This window comes from Caretta caretta, chromosome 1 (genome assembly GCF_965140235.1).
Source record: "Caretta caretta isolate rCarCar2 chromosome 1, rCarCar1.hap1, whole genome shotgun sequence".
NCBI classification, from domain to species: Eukaryota; Metazoa; Chordata; order Testudines; family Cheloniidae; genus Caretta; species Caretta caretta.
This window is the reverse complement of record NC_134206.1, coordinates 229737667-229765636: the sequence shown is the minus strand read 5'-3', so window position 1 is coordinate 229765636 and position 27970 is coordinate 229737667. Positions and strand designations below refer to the sequence as shown.

General features: G+C 41.4%; 1 protein-coding gene across 5 annotated transcripts in view; it reads right to left on the bottom strand.

The window, feature by feature from the left end:
• Nucleotides 1-23609, bottom strand: part of SHISAL1 (shisa like 1) — a 289388-nt gene extending 265779 nt beyond the window's left edge. For 2 of the 5 annotated variants that reach the window (XM_048825185.2, XM_048825195.2), the window contains exons 1-2: nucleotides 23498-23605; nucleotides 23230-23349 (exon numbers count right to left, since the gene is read on the bottom strand). The gene's annotated coding sequence lies outside the window, so the exon portion shown is untranslated. Of the gene's footprint in view, nucleotides 1-23229; nucleotides 23350-23497 lie in introns of all 5 variants that reach the window. The other 3 variants (XM_075121338.1, XM_075121340.1, XM_075121345.1) reach the window with 3 other exon arrangements.
• Nucleotides 23610-27970: the final 4361 nt, after the last annotated feature.

The window sequence follows — 27970 nt, the reverse complement described above, 5'->3', positions numbered from 1 at the left end:
AATTTTGTCTGAAATACTGTGGACTGTGCTTCTTAAGGAGCCCTGAAGAAGGAGAAAATAGAGGCAGGGCACAGAAGAGTGACCTTGGCCATGAGAGGGTGCTAAGGAGGCAGCCAACCCTGTTACACCTATAGAGACAAAGTCTGGAATAGTTCATGTTCACATTTAAATTTTCATCACTGGCATCCAAGTTAACACCTCACTAAGATGAATAAGGCAGTTGACACCTCTCAGAGCTAATGTCCCAGGTTCTCTGCAGACTTATCTAGACACCTCTGTATCAATTACACTAAGTTCACATGTTTGAGGTTCTTTGCTACCATAACAACTAGAGACTTATTGGAACAAAAAAGTGTAAGAGCTGAGATTCTGAAGAACAAAATAGTTTCAGAGAAGTGCCAATATGGCATCTGAGCACAGAGTTTACAAGCCCTGCTTACACGAGAAACCCACCACTCTGAACTTGGCATAAAAGCTTCTTGTTAGCTATTTCACTTTAAAATTAATTATAATGCCAGTGCGTTAAAACTGGGAACTTCCTCTTTGACTTTGTACAGATCTGAACAGTGGTAATGCTCTAAGCAATAATGAATTCAATGCTAAAAACAACCAGCCCCAGATGGCAATGCAACATTAAGGTTGCATAATTAAACACTTGTAAGTCAGAAATGTGAACATTAGGGATGAATGCACAATGTATATAGAAATCAGTAGAAATACACAATGTACTTGTTTTATGTATTAGCATTTTTAAAATAGTCTTCTACTATTAAGGCTTCCTACATTTGAGGTATTTTAGGGTTTAAAATATATTCTCCAAAGGGAAATACTTTTAAAAGTTCTGTTTCCCATTCCTTTACTGGCAGGAGAAGAATTGATATTAGGCTCTAAACCAGAGGCCTTCAATGAGTAAGCTAAAGAAGCAACTTCATAGCCCATCCACTAGATCGAGCTGATACGACACTTCAGCAGGCAGGATTTATCTTCACCCTCTCTCTCTGGCCACTATCAGAAACAGGACACTGGTCTAGCTGGACCACTAGTCTGGATCCAGTATGGCATTCCTACATCCTTTCTCACTAGGTAGAGGATAGTCAGTCAGAAGTTATGTTCACAGCACATACACAGAGAAGTTAGATAAACATAAAAAAAACTCTTGCTGGTAGGTTTCAGCGTAACACTATTTTATTCCTTAGAATTTAGAAGGATAAACACATAAGAACCCAAGAACAGAAAGAGAGAGAGAAAACAGGTGGTTTCCTAAGACATTGTGAGGCACAATTCCCCCAACCTTGCAGTAAGCGGTGTTTTTTCCCCAGACTGTCTGTCTGTTGATTGACTCAGATCACATGGCTTTAGCCTGGAAGCAGGTCCAGGAAACCCCTCACATTTAAAGAGATAGCTTGTCATTTTTAACCAGTTTCCAACACACCACAATCCTATAAATACATACACGTGGAGAGCCACAACAGCTAATAAACAGTGTGATGGCACAGAGTTGTGAAATGAGATAATTATGGCTCAGCATGAACATGTCCTGTTGACAACCTTGTATTTGTTGTCTTCACTAGAAGGCTTAACAAGCAAGATTTGAATAAATTGTTTTTTAAAATGTTAGCCTTTCAGATGTCACAAGAGTGTGGGGCCACAAGTGCTGCTGAAATATAGCTCTGCAGGAGGCTAAAATGATTCAGGAAACATGTTTGCTTGCCATGGAAACCTATATCTAGATCTAAGAGGATGAATTCCTATCACCACCCCAATTGTGCATCTCCGATCTTGCCACTGAACATGCAGTATTCACCTAATGGCCACTTGCCTGTATGTTCAGCCTAGAGTTGGATAAAAATTTTCGAAGATTTTCAACCAAAAAAAAAATAAAAAAGAAAAAGGACAATTTTTTTTCATAAAAATTTCCATCATATTTTCACCAGCTCTAACTCACCCTTCATCTTTCATATTGCGATGAATGAGGTAGCCATATACAGTGATGAGGACATATCCACAGCTCCACCAAGTGCCACATTAATTCACGGCACTCCTGCTACCCAAACCAATCCTGTGTCCTAGCTTATACTGGTGTCCCAGATCCTGTATCTGAACTTGTGCTGTCAACACTACCCCCATTGAAACCTCACCTGCCCAATCATAGGTAGTGGGTGAGGAAGTGACTGTTTAGCATTTCCAAGTGCCATTGGGAACTGACAATATTGATTTCCACCCACTCATCTCCCTGGGCATGAAAGGAGTAGCATTCTGTGGAGACTGCTATCTCTGCCCTTTCCACAGTGTGGCCCACAATGCACTACATCATAAGGGCAGGATACAGTCCCACATAATACCTTTTTAACAAGGAAATTTACTATTTAATAAGTGTGGTGTGTATGTGTTCACCCCATACTTATAACTAACACTAGAATTCTGTAGAAAAAAGATCAGTCTTTTTGAAATAGGACTTTCCTTTTCATACTACTTTGGAAAAAACTTGTGTAAGGTCAATGGCAAGAGATTGAGGGAGACATTTCATATATTTCTTTTTCAATTAAATGTCCTCCTACCTTATTAACGTTTTAAAAGGTGGCAATTCTTAAAAAAGAACAATAATTGCAATGCAACACATTGAAATTCATCCTGCAGTAGGTGAAATCGTTCTACTATGAAATATGGTTCTTTACTGAGCTTTCTGTTTTCTACTCTATCAGACGCAAGTAGTAGAGGTCTCAGGCATGAACTCATTATATTAGCAGCCCTTTAAACTTCTATTCAGGTCATCTGTGTTGAATTATTCAGCAGCTTCACAAAATTAAGTACTGAACCACTCTCCTTTACCACAACAAGGTTCCTTGTTGTGGAGCTGCTACTGGACCTGCAAGTACTACAGCTAGGTGGAATAATTACAAGGTTAGATGTCCCCTCTCTTTTTTTTTTTTAAGGTAGGTAGACAGACATTGAAGAAGCCTGAATTCAATAGTCCCTTTTGATACAGATATTTAGCATAGCTATATTCAGAAACATGACTTTCAGTGGTGCTCACTTTCTCTACAGAGAATTACATTGTTAGTCATTTTCAATGAATTTTTTAAAAGTAAAGAAGTGGGGGGGAATGTCTTTGATATGTCATCCCTCAGCTGATTTAATTCCACATGGTTAGATAAGACTATTTATTAAAAGGTAAAGGATGGAATTTCAGAATCACCACATTTCCAGTTTTAAAGAGAAAGAGGTCAGCAAAGAAGTGCAGCCATAAAGCAGTTGAAAGTTTAAAGCTGTGATCCTGAAAATGAGGGGGGGGGGGGAAGGGAGTCAGACACACTAAAAGGAGAGGGTATATTTACACTTAAATTATACTTCTGAAAAATAATGTTGAAAACCCTCTAAGAGGTGGCTTTTGGCAACAATTATGGAGCCTAATCCGAAATCCACTGTCATCCATGTGAGTCTTTCCATTTACTTCAATGGGCTTCGGATCAGGGCCACAGTGACCTTTTGTGGAAATTAAAATAGCCAAGACCCAAAAACCCATTTTTAGGCCCCTAAATTACTGGCTTATTTCAGAGGTGCTGAGAACCCATAGTTGTCATGGTGCTGTTAGTCTTTGCCTAACTGAAAATTAGCCTATGAGGGCTCAATGCTGTAAGGTGCCCAGCTTTGTTGCCCCAATCCAGCAAGGCACTTAAGGACATGCTTAACTCTTCACTAACACTACTCACATGCTTAAAGTTAAGCACCTGATAAAATGCTTTTCTGGACAAGGATCATAGAGTCCAACACTTTGCAAAAGCGAGTCCTTACTTCAATACCTAAATATGGATTCAAGTAAGGACTCGATCCTGCATGGTGCTGATGTTAAGCGCTTTGGTAGATTGTAGCTCAGCGCTCTGCACAATCAAATCCTTACTTAGCAGCCAAAATATGGATATAAGTGCCTAACTTTAGCCGCCCAAGATTGCACATTTTGGCCTCTTTAAAAGCACATTTGTGTACCTGAATCTTTTAAAGTTAATCCAATAGAACTGTATTAACTACAAATTGTCATTATTCACATTAACATCTCGGTAAATAATATGAAGGTCAGAAAGGTTGACTTTTAGGCCTAAATGTTGAATAGCAACAGGCTAATGCTGATGTCAAACTATTCAAATGTCCACGCAAAAGTAGCCAATTGAGTGGGCTCTTTGAAGATTCCCCTGCATGAAGCTTCATGGCTTGTCTACACTTAAAAAGCTACAGTGGCAGAGGGTATCACGTCAGTATAGACACTACCTATTCCCCTGTTGGCACAGATAATCTATCTCCCCGAAAGGCGGTAGCTAGGTTGATGGAAGAGTTCTTACATCGACCTAGTGCGGTCTACATGGGGACTGAGGTCAGCTTAACTACATTGTTCAGGGGTGTGGATTTTTCATACCCCTGACTGATGTAGTTAAGACAACCTAATTTGCTAGCATAGATGAGGCCTTAGTCTCCCACCACAAAGAAAAAAGGGGGGCATACAAACATGTAGGTGTTTCAATAATTGTCTGTATGTGCAATTATACTAAGTTTGTTATTAAATAACAGAAAAACAAGTTTAGAGTTGAGAATAGCCTGAGGCATTCCTCCTTGTTAAGCAGCCCTCAGTTTTAAAAAGAAGGCATGAAGTGACTGGTCAGGAAGTCTGTTAAATGGGAAGAATAATGCAGAATTCCTCCAGTATAAAGAAACAAGGAAATATCTAAATAAGAGGGACAGCCTTAATTAATCAAAGTTTCTCTCTCACTTAAAACTCAAATTAGGTACTAACTCAGTGTTGAAATGTAGAGTTTAATTCCAGAAGTTTACTGGTATTTACCATTTCCTTTTTCTTTTCTTTTTTGGTAAAAGTTAATTATGTGCTTCTGACAAATATCTATTAGATAAAACTTGCAAAACATAGTTGCTATTTTTTTTAAATGAGTTTTCTTATTACAAGATGTCATGCTGAAAGCCCTGGATTCTGAATTCCTCTATATACCCATAAAACAGGTCAACATAGGCTTCTCCACATAGCCCTGTCAATGTGCTTCAGCACTGAATTAGAATTAGAGAGAATATTTCATTTTCCTTGGGCAATTCAATCTTTGGTCTCAGCCAAGAATGTCAAGAATGGTGCCAAGTTGTGCTGATGGTTTGTGTGATTTGGATCCTTGTCTACTAGAAACTGGACTGACGACAACAAGTCAAAAGAGGTCACCCAGCAGCCATCGGACATTAACAATTTTTCAGTCACTATTAACCCTTAGTGGATTTCAACTGTGTTCTCTATATATTTCCAGAGAGCTACCTCTGATTAACAACCAACCAACTTCCCACTTATTGTAAACCATTCCAACTGTTAGAGTAAAATACACGCTGTATGACCAAAGTGAAGGGCAAACCTCAAAATGTTCTGCTTGGGTAAGTACCCCAAAGCTCAGATATTTATTTAGATGTAAACTGAATTTCTCCAAATAATTTTAGTTTAAAAATATGAGACTAAGTCTCAAGTACAAATTTTCATCAGAAATCTTTTTGTCCCAATCTTCTCAGAAATATCCCAGTAGCCTTTCTTGCTGCTTTTTCTATCTATCTTAAAGTTTTATACTGTTGCTCATCATCATAGTGTATGAGCACCTTCCACATTTATCAGATCGGCAATAGTTAAATTCCTAGTGGAGTTCAGAGTCTGTCTTCTCTATTTTTCAGATTCTGCTTGGGATGTGGAATTTTTCAGAGATACAGGTTTGTGTGTCATTCTGTTTATGTTGGGAAAGCTTTCTCAAAGAGGAAGGTCTTCCAATGTGATCTAGAGATCATCAGATAATCTCTTCTGGATCCCTCATCTGAATATGCTTATACCTAGCAGTCGCATGCTTCACTCTATGCTTTGTGATCTGCATTGTTCTAGAGAAGTACAACTATCTAGTTGGTTCACAGATAGCAATGTGGTCTCCAATCTAAATGGGATTTGATCTATTCCTTTTTCATGCTCCTTCGGCCCTAGTTAGAGCCAGGAACTGTGTATGAAACAGAAAAATACCAAATTGAAAATGCAAAGTTAACAAAACTTTTTCAAACCTCAAGAGTTTGGGATTCAGTTCCAATTCTAATTAAAATAAGACATGAGCCAAAAGTTATCTGAAACAGTTCAGCTTCTTTATAAAACTGATTTGAAAGATCTGAATATCAAAGAGTCAGGATTCCAAAATCTCATAAGGAATTAGTTTATTAACTGCTTCTCAAAGTATTAGACAGCCACAGTGGCCTTTATTATTGAAAATTGTTCAGAGTAAACTATTAATGGAAGATTCGTCGATCCATTTGCACAAAGTGTTCCGCTTACCATCAAGATCCCTCTTTGGTTGTTCTAAATGTACTTTCAGATTAATATCAATCCTACCCATGGCATTTCTTAGCTATGCGCAAAGGTTCCAGGAAGTCACCAGGAAGCATCAAGTTCTACAGCTAAATTGGTCCTTCTCAGCTTCAACATCTTTCCAGTTCTATCAGCAGTATGCTTCCCCACCACCATCTTTCTATTATGTTAATTTTGGAATTTCATATTTTCTTCTCTTTTTGTCTCTGATCCTGCAAACCCCCTCGTATAACCTTAAGCACATAAGTACTTCCATTAAAGTCAATTGAAGTTTTGCTTAGTAAGTATTTACCAGGCCCACCGATGGGGCGGGGGTGGGCAGTGGCGGCAAAGGGGACAATTGCCCGGAGGCCCGGGAAATTTAAAAGGGCCCAGGGGGCCCCAGCCGCCACCACTGCTGCGGTAGTGACCGGGAGCCCCGCATAGGGTTGCCAGGCGGCCAGTTTTTGACCAGAACGAGCAGTCGAAAATGGACCCTAGTGGCCCTGGTTGACACCACTGACTGGGCCATTAAAAGTCCGGTCAGCAGCAGGGGGGGATGAGGAGGCGGGCCTGCAGCAGCTCTTTCTCTGTGGAGCTCAGGGGTCGTGTGAGCCCCGGCAGGCCAGGGGTGGATCCCAGCAGAGGGACTGGGAAAGGCATTTGGCTGCAGGCTGCGGTCGGCAGGTTAACCCCAGACAGCAGCCTCCACGGTGGCCAGGGGCTCCCTGTGGAGCGGGAATTGTGGCCTTCAGGAAGTGCCTTCACCTCCCTCCTTACCCGGCCCACTGCTCCCCGGACGGCAGGAGCAGAGAGAGGAGCCGGCCCGGCTCCCCAGGGCTGCTTGCAGCCGGCGGCAGGGGAGGGGCCAGGGCAAGCCACTGCCACCTGCCCCAGGCCCCATAGCCTGCTCCCCGGGAGCTGCTGCACCGGGCTCGTCTTGTGACCATGTGGCCAGCAGGTAAGGGACTGTGGGCTAGTCAGTTTCCTCCCGGGGATGAATGGGCTGTGTGGAAGCATGGGGCTAAAGTTGGGCTGCTCTCCCCGGGAATGGGTCAGGGCAGAGTTGGGCCGCAGCTGGGTGCGGAGGCCCCAGCCAGCAGCCAGGCAGGGGATGGGGGGAGGTGCATGAAGGAGAGTGGCTGGGAGTCACTGAAAACGGCACGGGGAGGAGGAGGGAGCCTACAGCAGCATACTCTCTAGAGCTGCTGTGATTTGGGCCATGCTGGGAGAGCAACGAGCCAGGGGCAGCAGTAGGATGTGTGGGTCACTTGTGGGGAATTTTCTCCCCTTCCCTCCCCACCCTCATTCCAGAGAACAGGAAAAAACTGTGTTCTCATTGTGCTGGCCGAGCCATGCATCCAGGATTCACGGCAGATAGAGCAGCCTCTGAGGCCCGGGAAATGCCAGGGCAGTGCTGGTGCGGCTGCTATTTAAGGGGCCGCCTGACATCAGCGCCTCCCAGAGCCCCTGCAAACTGCACCAGCCAGAGCCGCCCAGAGCCTGCGCCCCTACCCCCTGCCCCAGCTCAGAGCCCCTCACACTCTCAAACTCCCTCTCAGAGCCTGCACCCGCACCCCCTTGTGCAGTCTGCACCCCCACACACACTGCAAACCCCTTGGCCCTAGCTCTCCCTTGGCCCCCTCATGCAATCCCAAGTCCCCCATCCCCAGCCCCACACCAGAATGCACGCCCCCAGTCAGAGCCCTCACCCCGTCTCATTTCATTGTATTGATACAGCAATATGACATCTTAGCTATATAATCAAGGAACGTTAAAACTGCTCTAACTAATATAGCTGTGTGGAAGATGGAAGATCTATTTCAATGAAGCATTTAGAGATTTCAGAATTTGTTTTTGTACTGAATCAGAACCAACCCTGAATATGAAGTATGGAACAAAGGGATTTTTGTAGCAGGTCACATTAATGATCATGTAGCCCAGTATCCTCTCAACAAAAGTGGTCAGTACCAGAACCTTCCTCTGAAGCATCAAGGAATCTCTCAGTGAGATTTTGTAATGGCCATCCCATAAGGAAAGTGACTTCCTTACCTCTCCAGATAGAATGTGGTTTATGCCTTGAAGCATGAAGATTTGTGTGAACATTTTAAATCCTTAATCTTGTGATTGTGGATGTTCTCATTATCCATATAAATGTCCAATCCTTATTTGAATAGGGTAAATGACAGTGTCCCAGCTTCACACATTGAGTCACTGACATAATAAAACAGTTTTATATTAGAAAGACAAAAAAGTTTTATTCTAAACGTATTGCTAATATTTTACATTTATATAAATAGAATTAATTTACTGAAGATATGAAACAATTGTCAAATAACAATGAGACTATTCACACTTCAGTGTTTGTAGAATTGGGGCATATACAGTCATACCTCTTCAGGTAAATAGTTTGGATTAGAATTTTTAACTGTTTCAATTCTAAAGTTCAAATCAAAGTACTTAAACCGCTTTCCAAAATTATTCGTGTATAATTTGAGGATTAGAAATCATCTCCATTTAAAATGTTTGATATATGATTACATTAGGGGAGGAAAAAGTTTGTAATAAAGGTAACCATAAATAATGCATACTTAACAATAACTGATATAGTTTCTTGTTTAAATTCCCTAAACCCAAGGGCTGTTGGGGATTTTTTGTGTGGGGGGGGGGCAGGGGAAGGGGAAGAGTATGAGAGACTATAGATGTATTGAAATTCCATGACCCAAACTCAGCACACCTTGACTAATATAAACTTTGATCTTTATTTTTTCATTTCCTTTGTTTTGTAGGGTTTATATTAGAGTTGGGGGAATAAGGTAAAAAAAAAAAAGTTATGAATAGTTCATCCAAAACTCAAAAAGTAAAAAAAAAAAAAAAGTGTCAAATGTATTACTCAGTGAATACTGAAAAAAGTGTTGTCAAGGGGGGGGGGGGGGGGAAACCCTGTCAAATAATTTAAGGGACAAAAATGCCACTGCTGGTTCTATAAAATGCTTAGAGAATATTTGACCAGGTCTAGTTTACATGCTGGAACTTGAGAGGAATACTAAAAAATATTGTCCAAGGACCTAATCTTGCAAACCTTCTGAATCCAAGTAACTTCACTCATTTGAACAATCTGATTGAAGTCAACAAGACTACTTGTGCAATTCAAGTTGCAATATATTACATATAAGTAACTTTTGGTCCTGATTTTATTTTATTAGATTACCAGCAAAGGCACCTGAAAAGGTGTGTATAAATCTTATTTGCCTTACTCAATACCCCACTAAATCAGAAAGGTCCAGTTCTGACTTTGGATGCACATGTGCCTCTCATTAAATATTAATAGAAGTACCACACTTTCACTTGCAGGAAAAATTGGACCCCTAATATGAAACAATAATCAACACATGCATATAAGCAAATTCCAAATGTGTTCGTGATGCTTAAACATGTTTCTAGCTTGTCTGCCTTCAGATATAGCATGCATATTACAAAATGAAAAGATTTAATTTATTCTGGATGGTAATAGGATTGTGCCCGTATACTGAAAATACAACAGTTGAAGCATATCATTTCACTGTTTTTGGTAGTATTGTATGCAGGATTAAGTAGAGGAGAGGATTAAGTAGACTCAAGCAGACATTGATAGGGTAATTACTGCAAAGTATGCTATAAACATATAAGAAGAATTTGTCCCCACTCTGAAGAATTTACAGGGGTAGTGGGAAGGATAGATCACAGATGGCACGTCTTGCTAGTCTGTCTCTCTCTTTATAGGTTTATATTTTTATTTTATTTATACCATAAAATAGTTTTAGTGTTTTGCTGGTGGGGGCACTCATTGGGGCTTATGTGGAGGGAGGGGAAGAAGGGACTGAGGAAATAAAACTGGAGAATGGGTGAAAAGAGGAGAGGTGAGCAAGAACCAGTCTGATTCAAGGAGAGAGGGGTTTGGTAGCTGAAACGTTGCAATGGTAGGAAAGACGATAGGTGAAAATGAAATAGCATCTAACACCAACAGAACGAAAAAGAAAAAGATATCCAGGGTAAAATCCTGACCACATTAAAGTCAATGGCAAAATTCCTATTAACTCCAGTGGGGCTAAGATTTTACCTGTAGAGTCCATATTCAGAGTTGAGTGAATAGGACATTGGCTATCTGTGAAGGTCCATCTGGGCCCAGTGCCAGAGGTGGGTACCTTTGAGTTTAGGAGAGTGGGAACACTGTTGACCAGGGCAGGTCCCTTTAACTCTGAGAGCTTCCAATTAGAAGTTGATATGGTTTTACTTTAAAGGGTACTATACTTAGGCAGAGAGCTAGCCAAATATTAAATTGGCCATTCTAGAGCTAGTAAAGATCTGAACTAGCTAACATGAGGAGGAAAGTGCTTGTTTTCAAAGGCTATGATTGTTGTCAAACTGCTGACTCTTACAGCTTGGAAAATCCCCACAACTCAAAATAATATGTGCTGCAGTCAGTCAGTTACAAATGTTTAGGTTCAAAAGGTACTATTTTAAGGACAACTAAGTCATACTAGCATTTCCCATAGCGCCATTTTACAGAATGGAAGTAGGGAATAGAACAAGTCAAGCAAAGTATATAGAACACGGCATTAACAGTGTGAAGTAGCTACCTTATTGGATTATGGCAGTAGATATCGTTAGCTATACAATAGCATTCTTTAATGCTAAGAGCACAAAACTGGGAGTCAAGAACTTCAGATGCCGGATCATAGGATTGCTGAATAGACCTGATCTGATGCCATTTGGATTTAGTAGAAGGAATCTCAACAGACTTCAAAGAGCACTGGCTCAGGCCCTTTACGTGCTACTCCCATGGACTTCAGTGCAATTCCAGTAGAAGGTGCATGTATGCTGTGAGCCCCTTAATTCTGATATGGTTTAACAGCAAGCAGTGCAAAAAAGGGAGAAATACTCAGCAAGTCTCAAGCCTACTGATCATATCCAAGAGGCAAGGAACCCAGAATTGAAATACACGGCAATTTAGAATTTGGTATACATTTAGGTATCATCACATTGGTGCTCATATAGTTATTCCTGGGTTTTGGGGAATGAAAAGCTACAAATCTATGGATATTCATTCTTTTGGGAAGTTAGAGTTTTGACATTAAATTGATTGTATTTATGTGTAGATGAACATTTGATCCTCCTTTCAATAGTAAAAAGATATAGTTGGATTATCACCACACCAAGTGCTATTTTATCAGCAGCTTGCTGATAGCTCATCTTAGTGCCTACATGTCGGAACTCGCTTGTTTCTATTTCAGGAATGGCACATGCAACAGACAAGACTTATTTATTACTAGTTGGCTGGGTTTATCCAGATAAAACAAACTTAAAATGGATGATGAAAATGAACTGGAAGTACAATTTAACCCTAAAGACTGGGAAGACGCTATGAATTAAGGGACTAGTCCAGATCTTCAGCCTAAGTCACCACAGGGAAATCTGTGTGAAGTTGAAAATCCCAGGTTCCAAATCATATGCAGTACTATTTCACAGAAACCACTTTGACCAAATGCACGTCCTCAGGCAGCCTCCCTTCCGAGGAGTGGGAATAGGACACGCCTCATAAATAGCAAATCCTCCAGCCCCAACATTGATCTCTTCTCCAGCCCAGAGTATCCCTGGCCTGCCTTTTATATGCATATAATATGTGCATATGTGCATATAAAAATAAGGGGTTTATTCAGGGGTTCTACACCACTCAGGGAGCACGTACAACATGCATGACTCACCTCATCCAGACCCCCTCTTTCACACTGCGCAGTGCAGTGGAACCATACTGGAGCAAAAAAGGTCTTTTTGCGGGAGGGGCTGTATTAGCCAACACCATAATAAAACTAACAGGAAAGAAAGCTAAACTCAATCATTATAAAAAGGTATTTCACAGCATACGATGGACTCAGGAGACATTGGGAAGACTTAGATCAGATGACATGTATACACACGTCATCAATACAGGGGGAATTTAAACTCATTTTATCAAGCCCCAAAACTGGTGTAGACTGTATTACACCTCATTTATTTGATGCACAATTTTGATTTGCTCAGAAATGTCCAATTCATCCTCCTGTATGACCATTATTTAATATCAGCCACTACATAGAGATTTTAAAAGTGGTTGTCCAAAATTTTTCTTCTACCAAGAGATATTTGTTGCACAAATGGAACTTTAATCGTACACCAGAAATTAAATCCTACTTCCTGTATTTAATAAAATCACTTTTTACTTATTAATTAACCCAGAGTATGTATTAATACCTGGGGGAAGGGGGGAGCAAACAGCTGTGCATATCTCTGTCAGTGTTATAGAGGGCGAACAATTTAGGAGTTTATCCTGTAAAAGCTTTATACAGGGTAAAACGGATTTATTTAGGGTTTGGACCCCATTGGGAGTTGGGCATCTGAGTGTGGGAGACAGGAACACTTCTGTAAGCTGCTTTCAGTTAAGCCTACAGCTGTTAGGGGACGTGGTTCAGACCTGGGTCTGGGTTTGCAGCAGGCTAGCAGGTCTGGCTCAAACCAGGAAGGGCACTGAAGTCCTAAACTGACAAGGCAGGAAAGCAGGAGCAGAAGTAGTCTTGGCACATCAGGTGGCAACCTCCGGGTGGTTTCTGTGATCCAACCCATCACACACACACACACACACACCACAAGTCATTGGGAGATCTGTGACTATAATTTACAGTAGGTTGATCACATGGTCTCCTTTTGATTTGTATTTAATCCCCCTCACATGTCTCTCTTGTTCATTTCCTCAGGAGTTCCCTGCACATGCTACTCTGCCATGCAGTCTCCTTCCCTGCCAAGGCTGATTCCCCACTCTGGCACTTCAAGTGCAGAAGGTAGGGGCCTGCAAGGATTCTAAAAATTAATACTGGTGACTCCAAGCTTGTATTAAACTCCCAAGGTTACAGCTTTTTTTCTGACTTTGGATAGGTAGATGCTGCCACCACCCAAGGTCAAGAAACCCCTTTTGGAACCCAGGAAGATGCACTTGGGAATTCCTTCCTGTGGGGTACCCTCAAGCCCTTTCACCTCCCCCACCCCGGGAAGAGCTGGGAAAGAAGACAAAGGACATGAGCTGTTGCCACCAGCTAATTAAACAACATGTGCACAAAACTCTTAGGAACACAAAAATCCAATTCCATTCTTTAAAAAGATAAATTTTATTAAAAAACAAAAAAGGAAAAAATACATCTGGAACTTAGGCTTTTTTCTAGGTTTAAAAAAAAAACAATTAAAAGGATTAAGCATCAAAATAGCTTCTTGAGGTCCAGCTTAAAGGTTACAAGCAAAACAAAAGCACCTGGGGTTAGCACAAAGGAGTCCACAAGCCATAAAGAGATAAACCTAATAGTCTCTTCCTAGACATTTCCTAATCTACTTACATATCTGGGGTTTCAAATGAGTAGTTTCTAGGTATGATCTGATGATTTTCCATACCTGGCCCAAAGCTTTTTACAGCATAGTTCCAGACCTGTCTCTGCTCTGTCCCATCTCTCCGGAGAACAACAGGCAGACAAACAAAGGGGAAGTTTTTTCCCCAATTTTAAAAAGTTCTAGCCTTCCCATTGGCTCTTTTGGTCAGGTGCCCATTCACTTCTTTTTACCTATGGACTTTTTAACCCTTTACAAGTAAAGCAAGTAGCGAACAGCTACTAACAGGGGTTTTATAGCGAACTGGCTGGCTGGGTGTCCATAAAAGGGAGCTCCCCCCCCACCTTCATTTATCACATCCCCTGCAAGTATTTCTCTGACATCTCTTCCTCCCTTCCACATACTGCCTGACTCCCCTTTCCCTCTTGATATTTGTTTCCTACTGGTGGCCCCTGCAGTTCGCAAGCAGATCTCACGCAAGTCATGCTTCCTTATCTTCCTCTTATGTAGCAGTGACCTCTAGGGGGGGGGCAGATGACTAGTTCCACCTCACCTCCAGCTGCTTTTACAGGTGGAAGAGCTAGTAAAGTTGCTGTGTGCTTCAAATGGCTTCCTGAGTGTACTTCTTTACAGGGAGCTCTTAGAGGCATCAATGTTCCTCTTCTTAATTAAAGCTATGTAAACACTCAGAAAAACAGAGCAGAGGTTACAGCCTATATCCTGACACCTCCCTGCAGGGCACACTTAAAGATCTACTCTTCTTGCTTTAACTATTAAAATTCCCTTTTGTGGTGGGCTCCTTCAAACCCCAAGAAAATTCATTGTTTTCAAAATACTCCTGGCCAAGTTTCTTGCTCATTCTAAATTCACACGCCAAACTTTCCAAACCTCAAGAAGTTAGACTCCAAAAATCTATATTTAGACACTTGAAAGGCAGGTCTCTCTTTCAAGGCACTGAGCAACCCCAAGTCCCATCAAAATCAACAGGAGCCACAGGTGCTTCAAAGGCATTGGTCTATATCTACTTAGTTGTCCAAGTATGAATTTTGGAACCTAACTTCAGCCACCTGGAGAGGTAGGGCTGGGGGTGTTGTCAGCCTGAGGGTCAGATACTGATTCCTTTACTCACACTGACTTGTACCTTACTGCACAAAATTGGTCTTGGTAACTTTGAATACCACCTACTTCCGGGGAGTCCCACTGTACCCATTTAAACTGGAACAGAACAGATCAGCCTTATAAAAGGGGCTGTCTCCTTGTGCTTTTTATCATGATTTTAGACTCCTTTATTCAGAATAGACATCCTGGGTTTTGATGTTCTAATTTTAAATGCGGTCTGCATTATACATATTTAATTATCTAGAACTTGGTGGTGCCTTCTACAGACACTGGCAAAATTTATTTTTGATTAAGGACTATCAAGCACATTGAGAGCCTTAGAAGAAGAAAGGTGATATGCAAGAGCAAATTAATACTAGAAAGTACAGCAGTTCCTATTTCTTAAGCTCTCCCATTTCCACTTCTGGAAAGTACTGTATGATCAATAAAGTCACTTAAAACTGCAGTGATAACATTCAGGACTCATCCTGCTGGATACCAAGTTTTTTCAAAGCTCAAGGTTACTTTGTTTCTTCTTGGGGATAGTCTGACTCTTGTATTTGTTGCATAAGAAGTTACTTTAAGTACTTATGAAATGTTAAGGACAGGAGACTGATCTAGCCCAACATGTCTTACAGTTTTGGTTTAACCTAGTATCCTTATTCCTATTGTTTCATCACACCTTTTAAAATCCTATCTATCTTCAGAAGAAATTCTAGGTGAATCCTAGGGCTTGTCTACCAGGTGTCTTAGCCTGCATGAGATAAATTCTAATGTGCACAAGCATATCGCATACTAACTGGCGCGTGTGGACCCTGGTGCACTCAAAGTTCCCCAGTGCTCATTCATATAATCCTGTTTCACGCAATACTATGTTGTCATGCACCAGTGCACTTTTAGTGAATGCTGGCCAGTTAGTGCAGGACACAGGAGTACGCAGTAGAGCTTACTCCCCTGCTTGTGTGGACTAATGCACCAGGTTGACAAGCTGTGACACCCACCCTTTTGTTACATGGAATAATTTACCAGGGAAGGCAGGTATGTGTTACCCTTTCCTTCAGGTAGTCCTGTCTTAGCTCCCTATTTACTCCTCATGTGTTATTTTGGATTTTTTTTTTAAATGTAAAACTGTGTGTGATTAAAGTTATCAGAGATATGTTTTGAAAGTGGAGAACTCTGAATTACTGGATGAGATGTATGTCAATAGTATCTTTTGTCCTGTTTTCTCTGTTCTGCACCTTTAAATGGGGAGCATGCTGCTGCAGAAGCAGCTATAAAAGTGTGTGTTGTGCGCTACAGGGGACACGTATGTACACAAACAGCATACACACACTCTCTCATGGAGACAGATTAAGGGAACAACAAATGTCAAGGCCACTCGGAATCAAGTAATTTTGTTGATCCATGTGTATGGAGAAATGGCATTTAGAGGTCAGTGGCCTACACGTTGTGAGCTGAGACTGCACCCTATTGCATCGTCTCTCCCTCCCTCTCTGTCACACACACAAACAGAGTTTATAAAGAAACACTGTCAAGCACTTGGGCAATCACAGAGAACTCAGATTTAGATTAAAATATCTTCTGTGACATAGTGAAGATAGACGAAGCACAGGAAGCAGCAGTTGTCAGAATTGCCCCTCAGTTTTTAATATACTCTGGAAACAGAACAGTAACAAAAGAAGAGCTATTCAAACACTGTTCTCCGACCTTGAGAACCTGATTATGTCTTACATCTAGATCCCTTGCCCACAAAAAAAAGGACACAAACTCTCTTTTAAAACACCTTTCTTTATAGCTGCTGACAACCACTACCACAATTCCTCAGTCGCCTGACTTTTCCCAGCATGCTTTTCTGACAGCTGACCCTTCCATTATGGCAGAGACAAAGAGCTGCAGCCCCAAAGTGGCCTTTTGGCAGCTGACCTCTGTTTACTGCATCTCTTGTCCCTGTGAGCTAGCCACATAGAATATCAGGGTTGGAAGAAATCTCAGGAGGTCATCTAGTCCAACCCCCTGCTCAAAGCAGGACCAACACCAACTAAATCATCCCAGCCAAGGCTTTGTCAAACCAGGCCTTAAAAACCTCTAAGGAGGTAGTGGACTCTCCATCCCTAGGTAACCCATTCCAGTGCTTCACCACCCTCCTAGTGAAACAGTGTTTCCTAATATCCAACCTAGACCTCCCCCACTGCAACTTGAGACCATTACTCCTCGTTCTGTCATCTGCCACCGCTGAGAATAGCCTAGCTCCATCCTCTTTGGAATCCCCTTTCAGGTAGTGGAAGGCTGCTATCAAATCCCCCCTTCACCCTTCTCTTCTGCAGACTAAATAACCCCAGTTCCCTCAGCCTCTCCTCGTAAGTCATGTGCCCCAGCCCCTAATCATTTTTGCTGCCCTCTGCTGGACTCTCTCCAATTTGTCCACATCCCTTCTGTAGTGGGAGAGGGCAAAACTGGACACAATATTCCAGGTGTGACCTCACCAGTGCCGAACAGAGGGGAATAATCATTTCCCTCGATCTGCTGGCAATGCTCCTACTAATACAGCCCAATATGCCGTTGGCCTTCTTGGCAACAAGGGCACACTGCTGACTCATATCCCGCTTCTCATTCACTGTAATCCCTAGGTCCTTTTCTGCAGAACTGATGCTTAGCCAGTCGGTCCCCAGCCTGTAGAAGTGCATGGGATTCTTCCTTCCTAAGTGCAGGACTCTGCACTTGTCTTTGTTGAACCTCATCAGATTTCTTTTGGCCCAATCCTCCAATTTATCTAGGTCACTCTGGACCCTATCCTTACCCTCCAGATTATTTACCTCTCCCCCCAGTTTAGCATCATCTGCGAACTTGCTGAGGGTGCAATTCATCCCATCATCCAGATAATTAATAAAGATGTTGAACAAAACCAGCCCCAGAACCGACTACTGGGGCACGCTGCTTGATACCAGCTGCCAACTAGACATCAAGCTGTTGATCACTACCTGTTGAGCCCGACAATCTAGCCAGCTTTATATCCACCTTATAGTCCACTAATCCAATCCATACTTCTTTAATTTGCTGACAAGAATACTGTGGGAGATCGTACCAAAAGCTTTGCTAAAGTCAAGATATATCACATCCACCACTTTCCCCATATCCATAGAGCCAGTTATCTCATCATAGAAGGCAATCAGGTTGGTCAGGCATGACTTGCCCCTGGTGAATCTATGTTGACGGATCTTGATCACCTTCCTCTCCTCCAAGTGCTTCAAAATGGATTCCTTGAGGACCTGCTCCATGATTTTGCCGGGGACTGAAGTGAGACTGACTGGTCTGTAGCTCCCCTGGTTCTCTCTCTCCCCTTTTTAAAATATGGGCACTATATTTGCCTTTTTCCAATCATACGGGACCTCTGCTGATCACCACAAATTTTCAAAGATAATGGTCAATGGCTCTCCAATCACATCAGCCAACTCCTCACACCCTCGCTCTGGGATGTCTCCAGTTGGTCAGTGTTGAGGCATGCTACTAGGGGGAAGAGTGGGAACTGTGCTTAGCCACAACATGAGTACAACACAGGCTATGGCTACGAAGAGGGCTTCACCTTCTAGTGGTTTTGTGACACTGCACCCCCTATTCTTCACAATCATATAATATCACTGTGACATAATCACCATGTATTTTATGCAACTCATGTGAGAGGTCATTGGAAAGGTTATGATTTGCTGAATATGATTATCCTATTTATATGCATGTATCATTTTTGTATCTTAAGTTATTAATATTGTGTATCTGTATTTCAAATGTAGTTACTCCTGGGTAATGCCCACTAGACAAGATGTTTTCATTCTAGACAGTGAGTGGGGAAGGGCCATTAGGGAAAAACAATAGGCCTTAGGAGAAGCTTATCTCTCACCTGGTGAGCCTTCCTGTGAATGCTCCAAATAGCCTGTGAGTGATGGCTGCTATAAGACTACAACAACATGTGATGAGACCACATGTCTCTAGACTCCATTTTGGGATGTCAGTGTTTTTCTCCAGACCTCTCTGGGAACCCAGCTTTTGGAACAAAGGGTTCCCACCAAATGCAAAAGCTATGTAAGGCAGGGAGTGACATCATCTGGGGTTCTTTGTTCCCAATACAAGACTCCTCCTGGAAACACCTGAGGAACAAAGACTGAACTGAAGGAAGTGCTGGACCCAGACTAAAGGGATTTTTAGCCTGTGAATGAACACCTGGGGGTTCCAAGTTGTAAAGAAAGTGCAGCTTGCCCTTCAAGAATCTGCAGCCTGCTTGTATTATCTCTTTGGATACAAACAGCAGATTATCACCCTATCTATTTAGTATATTAAGTTTAGTTTGAGGGTTTTTTTTGTTTATTTGCTAGATAATTTGCTTTGAACTGTTTGCTATCACTAATAATCACTTAAAATCTATATTTTGTAGTTAATAAACTTGTTTTTGCTGTATCTAAACCAGTGTATGGGAATCATAACTCAGGGGCAAAAGACTGTTGCATATTCCTCTCCACATTGAGGAAGGGGGCAAATTTTATGAGCTTACGCTGTACAGTTCTCTAGTCTTCATATTAGGGATAACTGGAAAGCAGACATTTCTCATCATAATTTTACATCTAATTATTCCCCCAGCTATCTCTGCTCTATGCCTATTTATTTGGGGTTTATACTTCAGAAGGGGTGCATGCCTGAGGAGCTGGGAGCAACTTCCCATGCAGGGACTGGTCAGAGAGCTTGCTTGTAACTGCAGCTGGGTGTGTCCCTACCTGTATGTATGCAGGCTGGAAAGCTTTGTAGCTTGTCACAGCAGTACAGTGTTAGAGGGAGCGCAGGCTGATGGGTCAGGGGGCTCAGTGGTACCCCAGTTTCAGGTGGCACCCTGTGGGGAACCTGTCACACTCTGCTTAGCCACAACATGAGTACAATACAGGCTGTGGTTATGAAGAGGGCTTCACCTTCCAGTGGTGTCAAACACACACATACTAAATTGACATTTTAAAAAAATATCCAACCTTTCCTTTATGAGCTATACCTGTAGACCATCCCAAATCCAGAGTGTGCTAAAAAGACTTAATAAATGTATATCTAAGGCTCTGATCCAGCAAAGCACTACAGCAAGTGCTTAACTTTAAGCACAAAAGTAATCCTACTGAAGTTAAATGTGTGCAGGATTGGGGCACAGGCAGACTTTCAATGATAGCAAGTAAGACAAGAGGCAGCATGGTATTTAGAATTATCTGACAAATGAGAAAGGCTGCACATTGCATAGCCATTGCATAGCGTATTTCACATTGTTAAGACTTTGTTTCAAGGGCTCATGGGCTCCTTGCTAAAGTTACTGAATTTATCAGCTATGCTATTAAATGCTGCTACCATTGTGTTTTTAGGGCAATTATAAATGAATACCAAATACATGGATAATGACAGAATCTAAAAATGTCACCATAGTATTGAATCAGTATTTCCAATTTTAAAATACTACCCTTTAGCTTTATGTTTCATTAAAACGGCAAAACCCTTACTGCAGTAATTGCTAGGGACAATTCAAGACACTCCATAAAGACTTAGGAAGGTAGAGCTATGTCAAGTAGATACAGTGCAGTTCATAGAAATAAATAAAAATGCTGTTATCAGACCTCACACTGGATGGACCTCAAAGTGCTTGACTGTGAGGCCTATCTCCATATTAGAGATAACTGGAAAGCAGACATTTCTCATGATAGCTGGGGAATAATTAGATGTAAAATAGGGGGGAAACGCTCTCTACTCTATGCCTATTTATTTTTTTAAGCTAAAACTTCCAATAACCACCACAAGGGAGTCTTGCCCAATACCCGTGACAAAAATCACATACCTAATAAAGCTATAACAATGCCCAGTGCAGAGCTTAGTATTGTAAATAAATTACGCAGCTAGATACACCAAGCTACTCCCATCCCATGGTTTGGAAAGGGGAAAATGCCTACTGAACCTCAACATGACATTCTGTAAGTTTCTGGTAGTAAAACATGGACCTGACCTATCATGCTAGATAACATAGCCCATCAACTAGCAGGTTCCCATGGACCTGAAACTTTGTGTCTTGGTCCCAGTCACATAATCTGGGTCAGAGCTCTAAAGGCAACATGCACTTGTCACCTGACAAGGGCCAATATTTGTTAGTGTTAGAGACACAACCCCGAACACGAGCCAGAAGACAAAGAGTGGAAAGAAGAAGCAATTCTTTGCTGGTTGGCAGGGCTGGCCTTCCCTTTCTGACATTTCCAGAGGAAGTGATGGCAAGCCACTCCCAAGAACTGGCAAGGGCATTACCTACTGGCCACAGAAGAGAGCAAGGGAGACAGCAATTTGCATTTGCTTTTGCACAGAGACCATTTTAACTAAAAAAACATGCTTGAATTGTTTTTCTTAATTGCTTTAGTAAATTATATACAGAGGGGGAAAAGTACTAGATTGGCAGACATGGAAACTGAAGCCCTTGCAAGAGGAAGGATGAACCTGTAATTAAAGTACTACCCGAAATTCTGGATTCAAGTCAATAGAGCTGAATCTGATTCAATATCCTGCTCTACCACAGATGCCCCGAGTCATCATGGGCAAGTCACAATCTTGCCACGCCTCTGCTCCCCATCCCTACTTCCTTTCTCCTGCCACTTGTCTATCTTGCCAATATAGATTGTAAGCTTTGGGGGGCAGGGACAGCACCTAGCACAAACAGAGCTCAATGCTGGCTGAGACAGCTAGGCACTACCACAATACAACTATCAGAGGGGGCAAGTTAGTCCTTCATTTCCATATCCGGTTGTGTTCCTTATAGTCTCAGCAAGGAGGACAAGCGACAATTGTACTGCCCATTTAGATATGACTATATGCCTATAGTCCAAGAACGTATACCTACAAATCAGAATGCACCTCAACTTTACTTACAAGAGTCTTATAAATTCTGTATATTGAATGGTCCTTCTAATGTAGCCTGTTAGCATAACAATTGTTTATGGATTAAATTCACAAACAAAATAGCTTATATCAGAGATGGAAGAATCCACCTGCACTTCAAGGGGTCCTTTGCCATCAATCAACAGAAGGTTCAGTGGGGTGGGGTGCGGGGTGGGGGGGGGAGGGAACATTCAGCATTCACATTACAAGAACAGAAATAATCCTGGAATCCCAAAATGCTTTAATAAAATGATCTCTTTTACAGGGAAATGTGGATCAAAATTAATCCTCTTGCCTTAAAAAAAAAATCCTTTTTAAAGATTAGGTAAAGAATCCTTTTAGACAGTAATTAATATTTGGAAATGTTCACGTATCACAGGATAAGCAAGCTCCAGAGCATTAGAGAATTGTGCCTTTTTTCAGTCCAACAAAATCAAACCTTTCCTATTAGAATAGCCATGTTAATCTATAGTTCATGCAGAATTTAATTTTGCCCTTTGCAAAAAGCAGTCCATTAAAAAACTGCAAAAGCTTAAAACTCAATGCTCTGCTATGGTTTAAGTGAGAGTGTTTGAGATAAATATTTCCTCTTTGCTTTTTTGCACATTAATGGAGATTAGGAAGTTATGTTCCTGCTCAATACAATAAACATGAGACTATGGATGTATATCTGTCTGGCTCAACATTCATTTCCTGGAACGGTAGAATATAGTAGTGTTTCAAGAGATAAGCTTCTTCAGCAATTAATTTATGATAAATAGATCTGTCTTCTTTTGTAAACCCTAACATTTCAGCAACCAAGAACTACATGTAGGAGTTATTGCTTCTTTCACAGGCTGCAGGTTTCTCAAATCCCAAACTGTAATTCTGGTGGCTTTCCAAAAAGTGCTTCCTGGAAACAAATTAGCTGTAGTGACTTAAATAAATACACGTGGTGTTATCACTATGTTTAGTTTAATTTTTTTTATTACGGTAAAAGAACAAGGGCAGAGACAGTTGCTGTTTTTCAGAGACACATTATCCTGTGGGGAAAGGCAGATGGTTTCCTGACAGAGCAATCCAAATTCATTACTGAACTGGTTTAAAAAATAGTAATAAAAAAAATCTAGGTGTCTTGATTTAATACTAGGATCTTTCAAGCATGTTTCTAAAACATATGAGAGTATATTAAAACATACGAGAGCTTTTAAAATGTACAAATTAATAATTCCTGAAGTATAACCATTTGAGTCCTATTTAGTCTTAATGTGGCTCTCAAAATTCTGTCAATAGGATTTCCTCTGGTATTCAACATTAACTAGATCATTACATTTTAAAGTGCTATTAACACATTGAAAGGCAAAATGGGTAGCCCACTGTTTAAAGGTGAGGAATGTCTGTGCCTTTAAACCAAAATGAATTCCCTTCCAAAGTGATATTTCATTGTACAGATGCGGTAAAAGCAGTATAAATAACATTACCTGTTAGCAAGTCAGTTGTCACCATAGATAGAGCTGAGGAGAAACAACAATGGATTTCAAACTGACAGCCTATTGATCAACTTCATCCATGCTCAGTGTACATTCAGATCAGCTGCAGCTCTAAATGAGGAGAGAATCTCTTCACTTGAGAGCAGATTCCCCTGGATGCCAATTTTGTTACACATTCCAAATGAAATAAAGAGGGCTATTTCCCCCCTCCCCCTCCCCGCCAACAGTGGAAGACGAAATGTTATCTAAAGCCACCTACCTCAATTCAAAGCAGTTTGAGTATTAAAAACAATGACGGTTTAATTTATGATACACAGCACTTTGTAATCAGATCACAGCTTTTTCTAACTACAAGCTCTCTGACTGTTTCTCTTCTTGGGTTGCCTGGAAAGGTTTATATTTAGCACATGACCCTTTACAACACAGGAATTATAGGAGAGATTCCTGAAGATTTTAGCATTCAGAATTTCAGCCTATCGTTTTTCTTCACACATCTCTGAGGCCAGTTGTGACTTCTTTCTAGTGATATTTGGGGGAAAGGGTATAAGCATGGGGAGTTTCATGCTCCTTTTGCTTCTCTCGCTTTCTGTCTCTTATGAGAAGGGGTGGGTGGAAATGCCAATTTTACAACAGCAGAATGGGTGGAAAAGGCAATTATACCCACGAAATATAGAAAGCAGAGTGATGTCTCTTCAGGTGCAAACAACCTGGAGTTCATTTCACAGCTGTTGGAGGATTCTATATTACATGCAACTTTTTAAGCCAGTGTTGATGGCAACAGAGTTGCTTGTTTGCTTTTTGACTAGGACATGGGTCAAAGCTCACTGGTTCAGGAACATTTTTATGATTTCTCCAGCTGGGAATTCTGAAAACAGAACAGTTTTCTCTCAAGTGAGCATTTGAGGCATAAACATGCTTAATGAAAGGCTTGATATGCTGAACACTCACATTTACGATACATAGCACACTTCAAAGAAATATGGGATGGGAGTGTCTGTGTTCCCCACAAACCCCTCAGTGGTTGGTCTGGATTCATACATGCTGATGCACACAAGATATGGGGCCAGATACCCAATTCTCCTCCCACACTGGGAGTTACTCAATTGATTTAAGAAAATAAGTGTCATCAGTAATGATCTAAGTACCTCTATGGGAAGAATTTGGATAGTAGACCACTCTAATGTAGCAAACAAAGGCTTAATAAGACCTAGTGGCAGGAATTTGAAGCTAGACAAATTCAGACTAGAAATATGAAGGATTTTTTTTTTAAAAGAACACTGAGTAAAATTAACCATCGGAATAACTTTACTTAAAGCCCTAGTGGATTTGCCATCAATTTGAAGTCTTTAAATCAAGACTGAATGTCTTTCTAAAATATATGCTACATCTTAAATAGACGTTTTGGACTAGATGCAGGAATTAATTACATTCACTCTACGATCTGTGTTATGTAGCTGGTCGGGTGACCATAATGGCCTCTTTTGGCCTTATTTAAAAAGAAACTGTTACACCTGTATAAAGCCAGGATCAGTGAGAGGTGAATCACCAGTCAGAGCTGTTGTGCAGTAGGAAGAAGAGGAATACTCCATTCTTTGAGGTATGCAGGGCTTCCACCACCACCCTCCCTCAGAGGTGCTGCCAGAGGAAGGCAGTTTTAATCCGATCCACAGGAACCTTGCTGGAAGCTGTGGTGGTAGAGTGTTTCCCTACTCAATAGTTCCTCTTGGTGGCTGCAGTTCACAGCAACCTTCAGGCCACTGGATGAAGGGCTGGTTGCTGCCACTTACCTCCTGTGTGTAACTGTAACCATGGAGATTCTGTGCCAGAGTAAACCTTGGATCAATCTTGGGCTATAAAGTCATTCATTTTCATCCCCTTTTACCTTAGGGCCCTTGCTACCATGCACCGCATTGCCCGTGCTGCTGCTCAAAAAATGCCTATAAAACTTTCCCTTCCATAAAAGAGCTCTTACTCATTACGGGAGCAGTCTGATTTTTGAAGGGGAGGCTTGGAAGATTGTGTATTTCCTTCCCCTTTAGAGGCAATACAGCAGCTTGCCTCAATACCTCTTAGATGTATGAATGCAGAACAATTTCCAATCAAGTTTCCAACCCTGAAGTTGTTCAATACTTAACAGAAAAATTAAATCCAGCAGCAACATTTTCCTCCATTCCTGCTCACCCCCATCCTCCGTCTTCTTACTCTGTTCCTCCAGTTCTTCCCCCCCCTCTCTCCCCACAACTCCATAGCCAGGGAATGCCTGCTCAGACTCTCACTCTGTCCATTCTACTTTCATTTGCAGCAGTAGAAACTTTGTTCCCTCTCTTCTCAAGCCACCAAACCACTTTCTCAGTGACTTTAAATACTGCCTTAAAATCTGCTTGCAATTCCAAGCCTTTTTGTGATACTGTATATATTAAGGATGCTCCAGTTGGGCTGCTGGTGTGTGTGGGAAGTATTTCTGAATCTGTCTGCTGCTAAATGAGGCAGCAAGCAGGCTCTGAAACTCAAATCTTAATGGAGGTTCCATATCAAATGAACACACCCATGCCTCTCAAACAAAACCTATCCGGGCTGAAAAATGGAGGTTATCAAGACAGCCTCATTGGTGGTAATTCACTAATTTCACTGGACATCCCACTTATAGCACAGAATCTGTCGCTCTTTTTGTGCCTAAACTGTTAGAGCTGTTAAAGACCCAGATTGCGGGGGGTGGTGGAGCTAATAAAAACTAAAGAATGTGCAGTGGGCGGTACTGCAGATACCTGTCTAATTCCAGCCCAAACAGTCTGCCACTCATTTATGGGATAGGTTAGCATGCTGATTAGTGACTGAAGCTGAAAAGGAGGAAATGAAGAGTAGTTGCTCTGGCTTAAACCACTAAACTATGTCAGAAGGCAAATGCTTAGTGCCAGCAGACAATCGGTTCTTTCCTGAGAAAGAAGGGAGCAGATGTATATCAAATTACATAGGGTACATTAAAGTCTAGTGACTGACACTGTTTGCCCCCCAGTGTGTATAATGATATCTCCATCACCACCAAGCTCTTCTCTTCCTCCATATGATGTTAGTAGTGTTTTGTTTGTTTTTATTTACAATATCAAGGGCCTGATTCACCACTGTGTTACTAGACAGGTTTCAGAGTAACAGCCGTGTTAGTCTGTATTCGCAAAAAGAAAAGGAGTACTTGTGGCACCTTAGAGACTAACCAATTTATTTGAGCATAAGCTTTCGTGAGCTCACGAAAGCTTATGCTCAAATAAATTGGTTAGTCTCTAAGGTGCCACAAGTACTCCTTTTCTTTTTGTGTTACTAGAGTTTCTTTTAGTAGATGTAACTAAAAGTTTCAATAAAATTAAAAGGGGATAACACTGGAATAATGCCGTAGTGAATTTGATCCTTAGGAGTGGGTACAGAACATCGATCCAATACAGGGAGATACATGAAGGCCCTGTGTAATCTGCCTATAAGATATAAAATTGTAGTTATATGTAACTCATGTTATGATAGTGGGGGGGGGGGGTGTCTTTGTCTCCAGGTTTATCAGCCTGCCACTGCTTGCAGTGAAGAGACTCTATGCTTCAGTTTGAGCCGTAGAGACTAATGATTTTTGTGTTAAAGATCCTGGATTCAGTCCCCTCCATTGGCCCAAACCGAACAAGTTATACTCAATGCTCACAATGCTCACATTGGCTGGTCAGTTTATTGCCTGAAGAAAAGGGATGACAAATTTAAAACTCTCTCTCACTATGTTTCTATCACATGCAGATGCAAATCACTGGAAAGATGTTCTCCCAAACTGAGTGGTTGATCACATCACAGAGAACTCCGATTTGTACATCTCCCTAATTTAATTAGGGAACCATTTTAAATTTTCCCCTTTTAGTTTCAGTAGGTTTTCTCCTTTACCCTTTGGGAAGAACACTCAAATCTGAGAAGTTAATACCTATGGCTCACCTTTGCCATGAAGCCTAAAAATTGCTGCCAGTGACCATGGCTAGACAGGTGGCAAACTGACACTCTCGTCCTTTCTTCCTTTTCCAAAATCCACTGCTTCTGCCATAACTCCTCACCCTACTGCTACCCTCTCCACAATTAAAAAGCACCAGCAAAACAACTATCAAAACTGTGTCAATTGTGACCATGTTCATGTATATTAAAGCTCTATATCCCTCCCCACTTTGGCTGTAAACTTTCCGGGGAGGCATTGCTTCTCCATCTGATTTGGAGAGTGCCAGGCATAATGGTGGCCTGCTCCTTATTAGATCCTTTTGATAACTAGTCACTGGAACTAGAGGATGTAGTGAGTTTTCCATCACCTGGAATCTTTAAATTGATACTGGGATGTCTTTCTAAAAGATATTCTGTAATTCAGCCACAAGTCCTTGATCTTGATGGCTTGATTCAGGAATTATCAAGTCAAATTCTATGGTTTGTGTTACACAGGAGGTCAGATTAAATAATGGTCCCTTCTGGTTTAAAAAAAAAAAAAAAAAAAGCAATGGATCAGTTTAGACTGACTATAACTTACTCCAACAGGTTTTTGTTGCAAGCTAGGCCGAGTCCCTAGATGTATTGTGCATTTCAGTCTCCGCCTATCCATAACAGAAGAGTTCATTGTTATTCCTGGCTTGTTTTTTTAAAAACACTGCTCCACGTCTTGGCCCATACCCAGAAAAGGAAGCAAGAGTCAAAGGAGGCAATTTGATTATGCTGGGTTGCATTAAATAGA